This window comes from Oreochromis niloticus, linkage group LG3 (assembly GCF_001858045.2).
Source record: "Oreochromis niloticus isolate F11D_XX linkage group LG3, O_niloticus_UMD_NMBU, whole genome shotgun sequence".
NCBI classification, from domain to species: Eukaryota; Metazoa; Chordata; class Actinopteri; order Cichliformes; family Cichlidae; genus Oreochromis; species Oreochromis niloticus.
The window spans coordinates 18,652,620-18,668,887 of NC_031967.2; the positions used below are offsets into that span (position 1 = coordinate 18,652,620).

The 16,268-nt window shown below is 41.1% G+C and overlaps 1 long non-coding RNA gene across 1 annotated transcript; it reads right to left on the reverse strand.

Moving 5' to 3' along the window:
- Window positions 1-300: 300 nt before the first annotated feature.
- LOC112846186 (uncharacterized) lies at window positions 301-3,612 on the reverse strand. Its single transcript, XR_003219043.1, has 3 exons — window positions 3,495-3,612; window positions 3,283-3,350; window positions 301-536 (listed from the first exon to the last, which is right to left on the reverse strand). It is a non-coding gene; the product is annotated as an uncharacterized LOC112846186 (long non-coding RNA).
- Window positions 3,613-16,268: the final 12,656 nt, after the last annotated feature.

Consider the following 16,268-nt stretch of genomic DNA (forward strand, 5'->3'; position numbering starts at 1 on the left):
AAACACTCCTGCTTCGTCTCACAGTCCAAAGACATGCATGGGGTTAGGTTCATTTGTGATTGGATGAAATGGTAGGTGTGAATGTGAACATGAACAGCAATCTGTGCAGGGTGTAGTCACCTTTCCCCATCTGACAGATGGAACAGGAACTTAGCTGCATACAATACAAACAAAGTCCTGTTGGATTGATTTCCATGTGTTTCCATTGGCTTTTTGTTGTCTGTTATCCACAAATGCATTCAGGGCAATGTAGAAGTGTTTAATACACACTGTTACATAAATATTTGGATGCCATATTGCCACAGAATTATTTATCTTATCTATGTCTGCTAACACAATCCATTTCACCCTTTTTCCAATTGCTTCTGGCATGGCGTACCACGCAAAACTAGATTATCAAGTTCACAACACACTATGCCTGATACAATATGCAGCGAAAATCAAGTCAGTCTCCAAACCAGAGAAACAGTGCTGTCACCTCGCTTTTTACAGATTGCAGGTCACTTGATGGGTTGATGTAAATATTCTGTGACACCCTGTTAACAACAAAAGAAACATACATGGAGAAATTGCTATCCTTTGTGTAAAATATATGGAAAAGATATGGAAATGAATAAGAAGTAACATGGACTCTTTTGTTTGTATGAAATTATCATCTACTAATATCTATCTATTTGTCACTATTATTCATTTATTTTATTAAAATGTGTGACATTCCTACTATATGCAGTACAAATTTTAACACTTTGGAGAAATAATTGCTTTTTTCCCAGCATGTTAACCATTTTCCTGAAACCTTGTCGCTGACATGCTGTATAGGCTCACGTCTTAGGATCTCTGAACTGACGATGGATGATTCATATTAACAACCGCTGTATTGTTTTTCTTGGCCTTCATTATGAATATGAATAAGTTAGTTCTGTTGCTTTGCATTACAGACACAACTCTACAGCACTGTTTGCATATAATGTGTTCTTAGTTAACATCACTTGCACTACAGCCAAAGTATTTCCAAACAACAGATGATGATCCGCTTCGAGGGACGAGCTCTTTGCCTTCAGATGTGCCAGACATTTGAATTTCGTTGTATATCTGTCTTTTAATGCAGCGTTACTCCTCCAGACTAGTCCAGAGCCCGTTGCAGGGAACAGCTGTACACACGCAAGCACCTTTTCAGACAGCGATTTATGGGAGCGCTTGATTTGATTGATTGTGTTCTGTTTAAAAGCGACTTGATCATGTTCATTTAACTGTGGAAAGCCAAAATCATGATCAAGATTAAAATCTGAGAAATTGTGCATTTCTAATATAAATCAAATAAAAAGATTATTTCTAAGAAATAATTAAAATAAAGTACAAAAACAAGATATGTCAGTGTTGTTAGTATTAAAGATACACAAACCCATGGTGGCATAAATAAATGTGTTAAATGTGAAAGGGAGTAGGTAAGTTTAACGGTTATCAAGACTTTTGCTCTTATTTCCTTATTTTCTTAACAGACATATTTCAAAGACAACAGCTTTTATCGCTGCCCCTGGAATGTTTTGAAGTGTACTGGTTTATTAAACTGTCTCACTGATAACTGTAGTTCAGGGGAGCAGGCTCTTATCAGAAGGTTGTTGTTTTTTGATGTGCATATTAAACCCCCCTCTGCATGTTGAGTGTCATTGGGGTGATACTGAACCCCTAAAATTGTCTGCAGTGGGTCATATGTGTGCGTGTGATAGTGATTGTGTAGTGTGAATGAGGAATCCGGCTTGTAGTTTCAGTCAGACTGCAGGTGTCTATTTACCCGTTGCTATCACTACTGCAAAACGCAGGTGTTGTGAAACTGAATAGGATAAAATTTTCAGGGATTTTAAGAATTGCAGTCATTGCTAAGTATCTCTCCAATTCAGGTTGTGATCTTTACTTTGTCTTGTTGTTGTTTATAAAGTATCCTATACAGCAGGGGTTCTCAAGCTTTTGGGCCCCAGGGACTCCATTTTTTTCCAAGGACCCCCTTATAATCCTCATGCTGATAAAACTCTGGCTGCTTTGTGATGAGATGCTGCTTTAGCTTGGCTGGCTTCATTGCTTCATTTGCTAGTACTTGAAGACACTCAACAAATTTTGGTCTTCCATCGTCATTCTCGAAGAAAAGCCAAACTCGAGGTAACTGTCATCATACTTTCTAATTTTACCTGGTTTGGCTGTTGCATTACTTGATGAATTGGACAGACTTCAGTCTTTGTCCACTGTGCTAATTAGCTTAACCTCGGATGATGCACATGTGTTGACTTGCCACTACATGCTTTTGAGGACCACCAATCTATGGCTCGCAGACGCCTGGGGTTCTGGGGACCTGAGTTTGAGTGACACACAATTAACCCGCACTTTTTCATTGACATAATGTCGGCTCTTTAATATTGAAGTGAACTAGCTGTTTTAAAGGTAACCATCCATCGGTGTGGCCAAAGGAGCCACTTTAAGGCAAGAACCTGCTGAAAATATGTCATCGCTACCTTCCATGTTTCTTTCGTAAGATTGCTTAATTAGGCCAAACACAGAAAGTGCCTATTGCGATTAGCTCCTACTGACTTTTTTTTTCCAATGGGAAAGAAAAGGGCTTTGTGTACTAGTATATTTTTGTAGGTTGGCAGAAAAGTGAGAGATGTGATGGGTGCTATAAGTGTACGAGCTGCCAGATGGTGCTCACAGAAGCGTGATCATTTGCCATTTTTTCACCAAAGGGCTCCGGGGGGAATGGAGAAAGTGGTGAGAGGGAGATGCAAAAGTGAGCGATGAAGGAATGACTGCACAGAGATGCTCATGTACCACGAGGGATAAATATTTTGGGGGATTTCTTTCTTTCTTTTTTTAACTTGCCTTGCATTCAATCTCCGGCCACTTAGCCAGTGCGCTATTTTATTTAGTTTTGCTTTCAGCTGGGCCAAAATTTGATGCACTAATGCTGAAAATTGTCACAGCAAAAACAGTCTATCCTGTCTGATATTTGGCCTCCTGTCTCATGTCTGAATCAAAGCTAATTGGCTTGGCTGGCATCATTTACATGTTGTTCTCAAGCTGTGCCAACAGGGCAAGTAAATCTCATCTGGTACACAATCGGTGAACACTTTGAAGTTAAAGCCATGATTGCATGTTCTGCATCCGTGTGTTTATGCAAGCGTGTACACATTTCCTTTGAGTTTGCCTTTGCACATGTGAGTAAGCATTGCTTCGGTGCGGCCACAGAGCTGCTTTATTGGTGTGCTCATTTGAGCTCTGTGACCAGGGACACACCTGCTTGGGAGACTTTTCCCCCCAAACAGTAATGCCGGCAGCCATGTTTACCCTTTGTTGCATTCTTTCTAGAGTGGCGGTCAGAATTTAGAAGAGAGAGAGAGAAAAAAATGAGAAGACTAAATTTTCTTTGATATTACCACTGAAAACACAAAATACAATAGATATCAAATGAATTGTTTACTGTAATATGCAATGTGTGCTGTACTTACAGATCTGGGGCAGCATTACACAGTGGGATATAGTGCAGCCTTTCTATGTTTCCCCCACTCCAAAATGTCAAAGTCAAATCCTCCACCCAAACCTAATGGCACTCTTTGTTGGCTCTCCTTAATTCTTTAGAGAAAAAGAGGAAAAAGAGCAGTAATGAACAGAACCTTGAGTATATTGCAGAAATAAAGGAGTGCATCTCTCGCTCACGGCTCCACTCATATCCTCTCATCCAATTATCATTAATGTATGCCTTATGGATAATCAGCTACAAAGCTCCCCATACCCTCCTTTAGCTCTTTCATTCATTTCATACCCTTTTTTATCCTCTCTGTGGCCTTAAGTAGATGGAAGAGGTCAGGGTCCAGAAAAGCAATTCTCTTCAGGCTATAATTAGTGCCATGTAATAAGCAGCAACAAAGGCCAGCAAAATAACTTGACAACAACCATGGGAGAGATGGTGATGATGGTCAAACACAAATTACCAGTTATTAAAAACAACATGCAATAATGCTCTCATTACTGCAGAAACATTTTCCACACACCCTCCTGCTAAAAGAAAGAAAGAAATATGAACAATGAGGGGATATATCCTTTGAAAAGTGATTATAAATTGACTTTAGGGAGAGTGGCAAAAATGGGAAGGAGGGACGGTGTAGCACACCCTTGTGTTCTATAATTCTTTTCCGAGGAGATTGCAGACGCTCGCAAGTAATTCCACTTGACGGAACAAGGGGCCCTTTTTGGAAGCAATTGGGAAGAGAACCAAAGTCTCATTCAGGGAAGTTAATCCCCGTTAATGGGTTTGTTTAAATTCAATAAAAAAGAGAATATGCACAGAATGAATTATGAAAACCGATTAATGAATGCTTCAGCAAGTAATCATTTTCCGGATAAATATGCACATACATATTCATTTTCTCCCCCAGCTCTCACCCCCCCACTTCCCACCCAACTCCCAACCCCCATCAGCCCCTTCCGACATAAAATATACGATATATTTAGCAGATCTGTACAGAAATGACGCTCTGAGACACCATGGTGCAAAAAAGAAAAATCACCAGATAAAAGGCAAACTCCTTTTTCTTGTTTTAGTATACTCGGCACACCCAGGAAGGTGGTATCAGTGTGTGATCTCTTGCAGAGCAGGTTTGAGGGCTGGTCGCCTCCATGCAGGCTTCTTGTCATAGAAGAGACCCCCTGATGGTGCTGCTGACCAGTGCGAAAGGACACTGTGGCAGGACTGACAGGTGTGGGGACAAGGGGGGGACACACAGTCTGCCATACCAGGTCACACCACCAGGTCTGGCAAGGCAGGCCCCGAGGCAGAGAGAGAGAGAAAAATGCAGATGCAAGTGGAGTTACACACAGTGCTTTTCCATAATAACGCAATACCACTTTAAATGGAATTATATCGCTAATTTAGCAGCACTGAGATGCCATATTGCTTTGTGAAAACACCTTTAATGTTTACCTAAAATTCTGGCTCAGTCGTAGTTACTGGGGATCAGATGGCCAATAGAAAACAGCCTTCACCCACAGAGGATTTCGCCCTTTTATTAAATTGTCCTGATATAGAAGCTGCTTTTTTGTCTGGTAAATGTTTGCTGTGTAAGGTTCAGCATGGTGCCCTCGGTGTTTACAGTATATATATAGTATAAGGCAGGTCTCCAGAAAAGGGATGACAAGAGGCCCAGACAGTGGTCACTAAGAGACACTCAGCCAGCATTTAAACGCACATATACAATGCAAAGCCGCACAAAATGCATTAAATATAAACAGACATAGTCACGAGAGCAAAGAGACGCACACAACAGCAGCAGCAACCAAGAGACATTTACAAATTGGCTTCTTGGCTTGAACATTGCTTCCGTTCATAATTATTTCTCCCCGTCATCAGGGCCTCTGCACACTGCTGGTCCCCTGCTAATGTACACACGCCAAACGACTCCAGAGCTGTCTCTGTGTTCAGGCAGCCAAGGAAATCTCTCTTTGCAGCTAAAAGCCAATTATTTCCTTGTAGATCGGCAGAATTATTTGCCCCAATAATTATTCCTACAGTATATAACCTCTTCACAGGAAGAAATTGAAATAACATGGAGGCATTAATGAAAGAGGATAATTTCAGCATGTGCATTTGTTGTGCCTGCTCATTTCATATGATTTTGATGGTCCATTTGGGGCCATTTTATTTACCTATAAATACTTGCTGGTAGATAAACTTACGGTGACCCTGACAGCTCACGGGCACTATAGCTGGAGAAAACGCCAGAAAATAGTAAAGCGCTGCAAAAGCACACAAAACGTAATAAAAGTTGAATAAGCACACAAAGGAAGTAGAAAAAAAGTCACAAAACACAGCGGATGTGTTTTAGAGAGACAATTAATCGCATGATCCATATAATGCTGTAGACACATGCTTGCTATTAGTCGTTTTTAGCTTGTCAGTTCTGCAGCTGTTGTTCCACCACATTATATTCTCCCTGAAAAGGTGCTTTATATTGTAAGGTAAAGACCCTACGGTATTAGAAAGAAACCCCAACGATCACACAGCTCCCGATGAGCAATCGTTGGCAAACGTGGGGAGGAAAAACTCCCTTTAAGCAGGAAGAAACCTCTGACAAAACCAGATGTGGCCAGCCACCATAAAGCCTACTGCATCACAACCAAAGGAGAGTTCAGGGTGTAAGAACATGTTGTGTGGTTATATGGATATGTCAGGCTCTATTCGATTCAATACTACAAAGAATACTACAACATAAACAAAAGAAGGGAATAGATACGTGAAGTTATGTGTAACTATAAGATCGAAATAATAGTAAAGAGGGGTACTGGCGTGGAACCCGTGAAACCACGTGGTTCGAAACTTGACAGAATTTGTGTGCATGAACATGAAAAAGGGGAAAAATTCATGTCCACAAATTCTGCAAGTATTTCATGAACTACCATCACATCGTATTCAGACACAAAGTGATTGTATAACTAATGAAAAAAGAAAGCTCAAACCTGCCCTTTTATCAAAGCCTCATGTACTCAACCAACCATTGCTTGAAGTAGGCATATCAGTCAGATTGTAGTTCTTAGTAAATGGACAAAAATGGCTGGATGCAGTGCTTCAGTTCTGGCAGAAAAATACTGAACAAAAGGAGGTTCCATCATCAGACATGCATTTAGGTATCTCTAGCAACCACACGAAGCACTCTTTGGCGCTCGTAGAGGCATCAGGTCCTCTCCAACAATAGCAGCTCACCAATAAAGAGCATATATCATCTGTGTCCAAGAGAAGCTGGACTAATAATAGAGACTTAGTTATGAATCATCGGACTAGAGCTGCTGTGAGGTTCACTTATTCCACCATAAGTTCAAGACTGCAGATTTTTAACTTTACATTTGTCTGTACATGTTTCCCAGAATTGCCCCAGATAATCTCTGATTTTTCAATCAAATAATAAAGCCTTACAGATGAAGAGTACAGATGCAGGAAATTGTTGTATATGTGACCATAGTCCTTTAATAGTAATTTTAACCTAAGCCATGATATTTTTCAAACATTGCCCTGCTGTCCTTATCAGAAGGATTTATGAAATTCATCCAGAGAGCAAATTAAAAGAAACATTTTTTTCTTCATTTTTTATTTTTCTTGCGATTTACTCAAAATTCTGTCCTTGTGAACAGTTAATGAATTAAAGACCAGAAAATATAACTGGCTCATGTAGATTAGCTGACATCATGTTAAGCGCTATCAGCTAAAAATGATAAGCAAGACACCCATGGCGGTGGTGATGGTGCACCTCTTGACCCTTCCAAACCAAGCTCCATGTTTTAAAAGAGAAATTTGAAAAATTATCACGTAACTTTATTTAAAATCATAACAACAGAATACAGTTAGAGTTTGGATTCTAGCCTCCGTGCTCATCACACCCTGCAAATATGCTGCATATATAATTGGTGTATGATAAGTAAACAGCTACTTGAAACAGCAGGCGATGATGCAGAGCAGCTGCAGCAGCACTGACATGTCAGAGGGGGAGATGACAAATTCTGCAGCTTAAATAGACCGCCAAATCAGGAGGGTGTGTGTGTTATACTGTGTGGCATGAGGAGAGTGAGGCACCAACTGGATTTAATGTGTTGCTCTGTGCACAGAACACAGAAACCTATCTTTGATCTGCAGTTTGAGTTGAATTCATTTCGTTTACCAAGTGGGTGCACATCAAGCTGTACTTGCCAAACAAGATGAACTCCCACTTGTACCACTTGGAAAGAGCAGGGACAGTGGTTATAGTTATGGGAATCAGCCATGGAAAGATCTGGACATTAAGCCGTAAATTAGGGGTGGAAACAGTTCTCGCTCCCAACTTGTCTGCCTGTGTCATATTTTTCCGCAATAGGAACCCCTTTGCAATAAAGTTTTCAACCTGCAGGGCAGTCTGATAGACTGCAGTAAGTCCCCTAACTTCTGACTCCATGGGACTGCGGCTAAATGTGCTCTGCTGGTGTTGTCACAGCGGTGAACAAGAAAATGGCAGACAACCTGTCTGAAAATAGCAGTGGAAGTTGTCTAAATATTGCAGGCCCTATCCCAAAAGTCCGGCAGACTTGTCATGTGAATTGATAAGAATTAAGCGATTCCGATTCCATTATCAATATTATCAATTCTCTTATCGATTCTCATTGCGTTGTCACTAGCTCCGCTTTCACTAAGCAGCATATCAAAGTCATTTGTGCAAATTAATTGCATGCTGTGGTCAAATTTTTTGCATATTGGATCTATTTCCTCTCTTTGTAGTGAGTGTTGGGGTCATTACTTAAAAAAGTAATGTATTACACATATGACACAAAATACTTTAAGTGTTACGTTACATAATCACTCCAAAGAGAAAATAGTTAATTATATTACTCATAAGATTACTTTTGTGTTGCTCTGTAAAATAACCTGAAACACACTGTCTCATAATTACCATTTAACAATATAAACTAAGGCTATATTCCCACACCAACACAAATCCCTGTCCTTATGAGGACAGATATGTTATCTTTCTCTTAGTATATAGGTATGAGCACAAATTTAGCAGTGCAAAACAAAGATGAAAACCCGCACAAAGACACTTGATCGCCAGTTGCTGCTATAGAAACAAGAATGGATTGAAAAACGTGATTGTTACCTGATGAAGTTCAGCAGCAGCTGGCTTCATCACTGCTCACAAATGACTGCTCACTTGACGCGGTGCTGGGCTGGGTCGCCATTCACTCTGCTTTAGCATCACTCTGGGTTTTTGGCTAGCTTAGCATTAGCATGCTGTCTGTGTAGGTGCTCACAGAGAGCTTAGCAGCATAGTACGGTTGTTTCTGTCCTGGATGCAGTATCCAGTTACGCTCTTGCCCCTTTGTGGAATAAAAATAAAAGTTATGTCCATATCCACGCTGTAAACTGCCCTGCTATTCTCCTCATCCCACAACTGAAATTAGCCGAATGTAGCGCAAGTGCAAGAATCGATAAGCGAGCTCAAGAGGAAAGCAGACTAACAATTCCAAGGAATTTGACTACTAGGAACCGCTTCTCTACAAGAACTGGTTCTTAGTTCCCATCTCTGGTTGTTATAATTCCTTATCCACATCCCTGGTATTATTACACAGTATATATTGACACTGAGACACTGCTTGGTATTGTAAAACGCCAATGAGTACTGGTGAAACAACAGAATATAGCTAGCTGGAAGTAAAAAAAAACAAGAAAAACCAACAAAAATAACGACACAAAATAATTTCTTATATACTCACAAGACAGTTTAAATGGATTTTTGCTTTGCAGTATTTTTTGAGCTAAGTATTGCATGGGGCTGCACTTAGAGGCAGCTTTTTTTCTTTTCTTTTTTTGTCCTGAAATAGCCTGTGCAAATTCGAGACAATAGCTACCCCTGAGAAACACAAAAGGTTAGGGATGAACAGGGGAGATAGAAAGGAACATTATCTGTGGCTCAAAATCCTTTTAGTTCTCAAGTGGAAGATGGAAATAGACCTAGATTAGTATGCCAGGTTTTATCATCTTGAGATTTATTATATGTTCTAGGAAGTAAAAAAGAGAAATAAAAGACAAATGCTTTTTTTTTTTAAGTTCAGACCATCTATAATCTATGAGCACAAGAGACTATTTCAATTTCATTTGGAACTTTGGAACAATGTCACAGACCTCAAAGTTATATTCAGACATGGGGGAAATAGGGAGTAATTGTGTGCGTGTGCGCGCGTGAGTGAGTGTGTATTACATATAAGTTTCTGCAGTTGAAACCATACAGTACTGACACCAGCACATCCAGGATTTTGTGCATGTCTTGCTTTATTAGACAGAAACAATGTTTTAATGTTGAAGTATTGGCTCCAGGCTTTTTAGCTGTCAGACTATGGTCAAGCCCATGCCACCGCAATACAAAGTAAATACATTTTGTACTGAAATGATGAAATTATGTTGTAAATAGAGGTGGTGTTGTCAACAAGATGGGTAGTACCTGACAACTTCAGTATAGTAGATCACAATAATATTCTGAAGTCCCTTTCCCCCAAAAAATAATAACAAATAACAGCAAAAAACAGAAGTTTCAAGATATAAATGGAACTAAAACACTGGTTTCCATCAGTGTTCGACTAGAGCGATTCACTCTTTAACCACACGGATAGTCAGTATTAATTAATTTGACCCCGAGAGCAATATCCCTACAACTTCGACAATGAAGACGAATGATAATTCTTACCCCCCTCCTGTATATTTGTGGACTGGTTTGGTAATTATTCTCACAGCAGCACGACTGCAACAGCATGGGTGCATTTAGCCCAGCATTTCAATTAAGTATTGGCAAAGTCTAATTTGTCATTTACCAATTAGGGTAAAGGCTGATTTGGCTCACTATTTCACAGCAAAATGGGAAATGAGTTAAGATGCAGCCCTTGTTTGCATTTTCTTTGCATTATTTTCTGAATTTATTCTTCCGATGAAGGAGGAAGAAAATCAAGCAGCTGTACTTTAGTAACACCTTGAGCTTTTTTTTCCCTTTCTCTTTTTATTTTGTGAATGCAATGCCTTTCTGCTTCAATCTAAAACCTTTCAATTATAGGGCTGTGCATTGGCAGCCAGCTCAATAAAACATTGCACATCAGTAAGCTTTGCCTAGGGCTAGCATGTGGGCCGCGATCTGATCAAGAGGTTGGAGGTAGAACAAGAGCCATCACACCGGTCAGTCAAGCAGACACCCTGTAGCAAGAGTTGTGTCAGACAGAATCCTCTTTAATAATAAATTCACCAAAAGTACATTTTTTCTTTATATCTACAACTATTTCATCATTAATAAATGTCAGTAATTGGTGCAAGTTTGTAAATATCCCTTACACAATTCACATTCATACAACACGGCCACTGCTATTTGCTCCAATACTATTCCCCCCTGCCTAAAGAAGATACATGGAGCCGTACCTGCATCTAATAAAGGTTTTTGGGAAGCGTCAACTCAGTGTGTGGCTGCTTTCTTCAAGAGTCATTTGTGCCCCCTCATAAATTGTCAGACACCTACATCAGCAAAATACATAGTCATAAACTGTGGGAAGTATAACAGATTAGCACTAAAAGTCATCATCAGCATCATAAATATGAAACAACTTTGGATGGGGGAGAGAAGGCACAAGGGGGAGGCGGTAGAGGGCCTAAACGGTAATAAATGTTGCTTAAGGAAAGTTATGCTAATAAAGATGAGACGCCTCGTCTACATTCCCGCGCACTATGGATGATAATAAATTGTGCAAAAGACAGACATGGTGACACAAACTGAACTCTAATATCACAGACGCCTTGAAGCGCTCGTAGTTTGATTGGCATTACAGATTTGTGCACTGGACGTCACAGTATCTAACTACCTAACAGACATATTTGACTAATCCACATCAGAGGTTCATTACTAAATAATCGTATACCAATCAATTAAGATGATTATGAAGAATTGGGATTATTGTACCTATAGTAAAAGGAAAGAGCTCATTAACATCATTAGGATCCCTTCTCTTTATATATATCTGTAGCCCAAACACTGGCTCAACAGTTCAACAGTGCCAGCCAACCACTAGCCTGGATTAAACGCACCAAAACATAAACAAGTTCCTCAAAGGAAGTCATTAAATCGATGCTTTTAATAAACTTTCTCCTCATGCACTCGTCCTGCTTTGCATGCCTGTGCACTTTTTGCAGCTTTGAAGCTCTCATCCTAACCTATAATCCAGGGTTGATCCTCACAACCTAAAATGTTTAGCCACTAAGGGCCTATTTGGCTTGTCGAAATGGTTACTGAGTGAGATGCTGAACCCCTACCTGCCCACTCGCAGCAAGATAACAGTCATTTTCATGCCAAGTCAAAATGTGTGTGTACGTGGTTGATATAAGGACACAATTAGGCAGAGGGGTGCACAAGTATAAGCATAAATTTCAGACGGCTAGTGGAGGACCTGTACTGCTGTGAAAGCTAAAAACAAGATGTTCTGTTGTGGTTTAAATCTCCCAGCAGCGCCGTCTGACATAAACAGCACGTATGGAAATTATGATTTTTGCCTCAATCGGTCCTTTTTAGCCTCAATTCTCCTGCAGAATATATTGGCTACAGCTTGATGAATGACTTAATTAGAGCTCTGCATCCACAATTTTTTTTTCTTCCTTTCTAAAAATGAGCAAGCTGTCATCACTGCATTGCAGATCAATCTCACCACCCATCTACCATATTCCAAAATCAGGCTCTCCATTTCAATCCAACTGTTTGATGGAGTCAAAATGAATCTGGGAAGGTGTTTGGGGAGGGATTGTTAATCACAACAAAATGATGAAAGAGCCAAATGGATTCAGATCAAGATCCCATTAAGCAGCTCCTGCACTTCACTGCCTGCACTTGGCATTTGAAGTTTATGTTCAGCTTGCAGTCCCTGTCTTGTGGAGGTGACAATGGCTTTAACAAAGTATACATAACCCTAATTGTTTGTGCATCCATCCTTTGAACGGTCAGGTGCGCTTAATGGCACACAAGCTTGTTTGTCAGCAGATGATCTGCCCAGGAGGGGTGCCTAGGTCAGAACTGAGTGCTCTCCAGGTTTGCACAGGCTCCACTGTGTGCAACTGTGGATGGAAGGCAATCAAGCTGGCCGTGCCCTCAGGTGGTGGCTGCGGAGTCTGGGTTTGGGAGCGGGCATTGCAGCAGATGTTTCCTGTCCGTCTGATGGAGGTGGGGAGGGGCAGTGAGAAACGATTTGATGACACAGCTGAGCGTATCACTGACCTCTCCTTCCCTCTTCCACACCCCTCCCTCTCCCGACATGTGTCAGTCAGTGCCAGGTCAATATGGTGGCCCAGTGCGCCTGCCGATCTGCCATGTGCTTCCAAGGCAGGGACTGGCAGCGCCGCGCTGCACCGCTCACCAGCACGAGTCATTTTCGCCCCTCCACCTGCCAAGTGTGCTGGGACCACGGGAATAAATGAAACCTTGCGGATAAACAAACACAGCTGATGAGCACTTGAAGTGCATTAGAGACCAGCGCTTCAGAGTTTTGCTTTGCTTTCTGTCCTCGTGTAGGTAGGGCTGGTCGAACTGGTGTCGTGTTTTCAAAGCTGTCAAATGTCGACTTCCACATGCAGGCCAGTGCAGTCTCTCTCTTTCTCTCTCCCTCTCTCTCTCTCTCTCTCACACTCACACACACACACATAAAATTGTACCCATTTTCCTCTCACACCCTCAACCCCAACCTTCCCTCTATCTCGTGCCCTGGCCGCTGGCTGCCATGGCTACCCACTCACATCCACCCACACGCACATCACCCAAGCGCTGCAGTTTATCCCATTTGTAACACATGGCTGGCCATCGTACAGCTATGACCAAAGGGAATGCAACAGAGCCAGGCAGAGAGAAAGGGGGTGTCGGGGGCTGCGGTGGCCGGATGGAGGAGCGGTTGGTGGACTAAAGCAGTGTTTGGCTCAGTCTGGTTGGCTGTAATTGGTGTCCACTCTTCCAGAAGCCCTGCAGTGATGGCGGATAGGATGACTGTCCCCGCATTTTCCCTGCCATCCACAGTGTGTGCGTGTGTAGGTGTGTGCGTGTGTGCATGAGAGAAAGCAGGCACACACATTTAGTGGGGTTTACAACTGGTGACAGATACACTGACAATGTCCATAGGGGCTGTGTGAGTGGGCAGCCAAGGGGTAAGTGTTACGATAAGTGGATGTAGCATCTCATTTGATCACATTATATCTTTTATACAGCCCTCGCATTATCTTATGCTTTGGTATATTCCTGGGAACCTTTGTCTACAATATAAGGCGCTATTTCATTTAAACAAAATGCTGGAATTATGTTAAATTTCAAAATAAGAGCCTGTTTTGAGTAAATATAAAATAAATAGAATGATAAAAATATGTTGGTCTTTACATTTCTGAATATAACCACCCTGATCATGTTGTAGCCACGTTATACTCATTTTAGAAATACTAAGTTGTGTTAGTGTTAGAAATACTTGTAAATATGACACGCTGCTGCAGGGCTTGTTTGGCATGTTTCCATAGGGCTGGGCTACAACTGCAACTAGAGCATATAATTTGATGCATGGTCCAAACTGTCTTTCCTTGACTTGTAAAGCATGGTAAAATGTGTGTTTTGGGGGGTTTTTTCTTTGCGGGGAAAAAATCCTTTAGGACTTTGCTTCTAACAGACAGCTTATAATGAATGTAAAGACAGGAAATATCAGGAGACCGAGGGATGCAACCAAGGTCTCCAGCCAAAATCAAACCAGGCCATTGCTGTTATATGTCATGCATTTTAAGCACTAGGCCACCAGATGGTCTTTGCTTTCCTTAATGATGTGTCAGAGGATCCCTGCTTTGCACAAATCAAAGCCCAAGTTATCACTGCGAGGTAGATTTTAACATCTGATCATGTTCATGCGAAGCTTTAATGTGCAGCCCGTAATGTATTATTGCACCCATTAGAATGAACAAACTGGTAAACTTGTCAACTTTTTGTACGTTGTAAAACATGAACAAAGAGAGCTGATACACAACAGCTGAGGACTCATTCCTGTTTTACTTCTTTTAAGTCTGCTTAAAGTCCGCTGCCTGGGGGTGGCTGAGTATTTGGTGCACTGGATAAAGATTCTGGGGGTCAGTCTGTGCGACCCTTGTGTTTACCGTCAGATGATGAAATTTACATCACTCAGACCCAGGTGGACCCTGGTAGACTCTAGCAGATTCACTGATTTGGAAAGTATAATCAAATCTACAGTTTATGATCATGACCCATTATGCAACAGAGGCTACACAACACAAGTCACCACCAGTCCATGCTGAATAAAATGGGCAGAATGAGAATGCATCCAGGCATGCTCACCAGAACACAAGTACACACCCAAGTATGCATATTAAGAAACCGCCCTACACTTAAAACCAAAACATCGGGAGTGGCTTACCCACCTCACGATCCATTACCATTCACAGATTATGGTAATCTATCAAACACACAAGTAAAGGGAAGTATTTCTCATCATTTCATCAATTAATCAGACTTAAAATCCACCGAGAAGTCAAGGAGGCTCACAAACGGTCATATCCGGGATGAGCCGATCTCATTCACCACAAAATCAAAGTGTTTGAGTTCAAGAGTATTATGGCTATATGGTCAATTGCAATTATGGACATAAAAAGCGTGAGAACATGTGCACGCATGACTCTATTACTGATATTGCCCTAATGGTGATGAGAAGGCTCCAACCGTGCCTGCTTAATGAGAGAATCAACCGATAGGAGCCACTCCCTCCATGATTATCACCATTCAATGGGATACAATTACCATACAGCATGTGGGGCCAAATGATATTTCGAGCCACAATATCACATCATTTAATAACTCAGGATATTTTTTCTGCTCGGTACGTCAGGGACAAGAATTTGGTGAAAATGTTCAGTTGTGTACACAAAGGTTATGTTGCGAAAATGCCCATAAAAAAGCAAACGTGACCTTGACCTGGAGAAGACCCATCAGGTGATCGATGTGTGTGAGTTTCACTAAACTCTGGCCAATTCTGCAAGAGGAGTAGTGATTTCTGGCAATTGTGCGTGGATGGATGGATTCCTCGTCATGGCATGAGCAATAAAGCTGCACTACCATTACAAACTTATTTAAAATGATGAACAGCTTATATTATTTTATATAACATTTTATTCTGTGTTGGAATCAATTATTCCTATAAAACAAGAAAAGATAATTTTCTGCTTTACATAACAACACAATGTCTTCTTTGAGATAGTCTTTAGAAAGTGCGAAATGTGTGTGTGTGTGTGTGTGTGTGTGTGTGTGTGTGTGTGTGTGTTCTTCACCAATCCACATGTAGGTGTTACTTTCCTTTGCTTCACTGCATTGTTGTGGTGAAGAAAAGTGTGTGCGTTTAAAAATCGTCAACTTAAAATTTGAACCGCTAACAATAAACCCACATTGTTTCACCTCCGCCTTGCCTACATTAACCAACAGTACCACCTCCAGATGGAGGTCGTACCTTTCGATTTAAAGACCTTTGATTATAAGATTTAAGAACAGCAGCTATCTTACTGCTGTAAAACCTGCAGCACCTATTTTTTTTTTCTCTCAAAAAGCATTAAACGAAATCTCTATTAAAAAAAGCTGTTATTAAGTAAATTGTCTCCTCGGTGTGTTTTCCCTTTATCCCAGCAGCCATCTCCATCTCTCACTCGCTCCCACTCACTCGCTCCC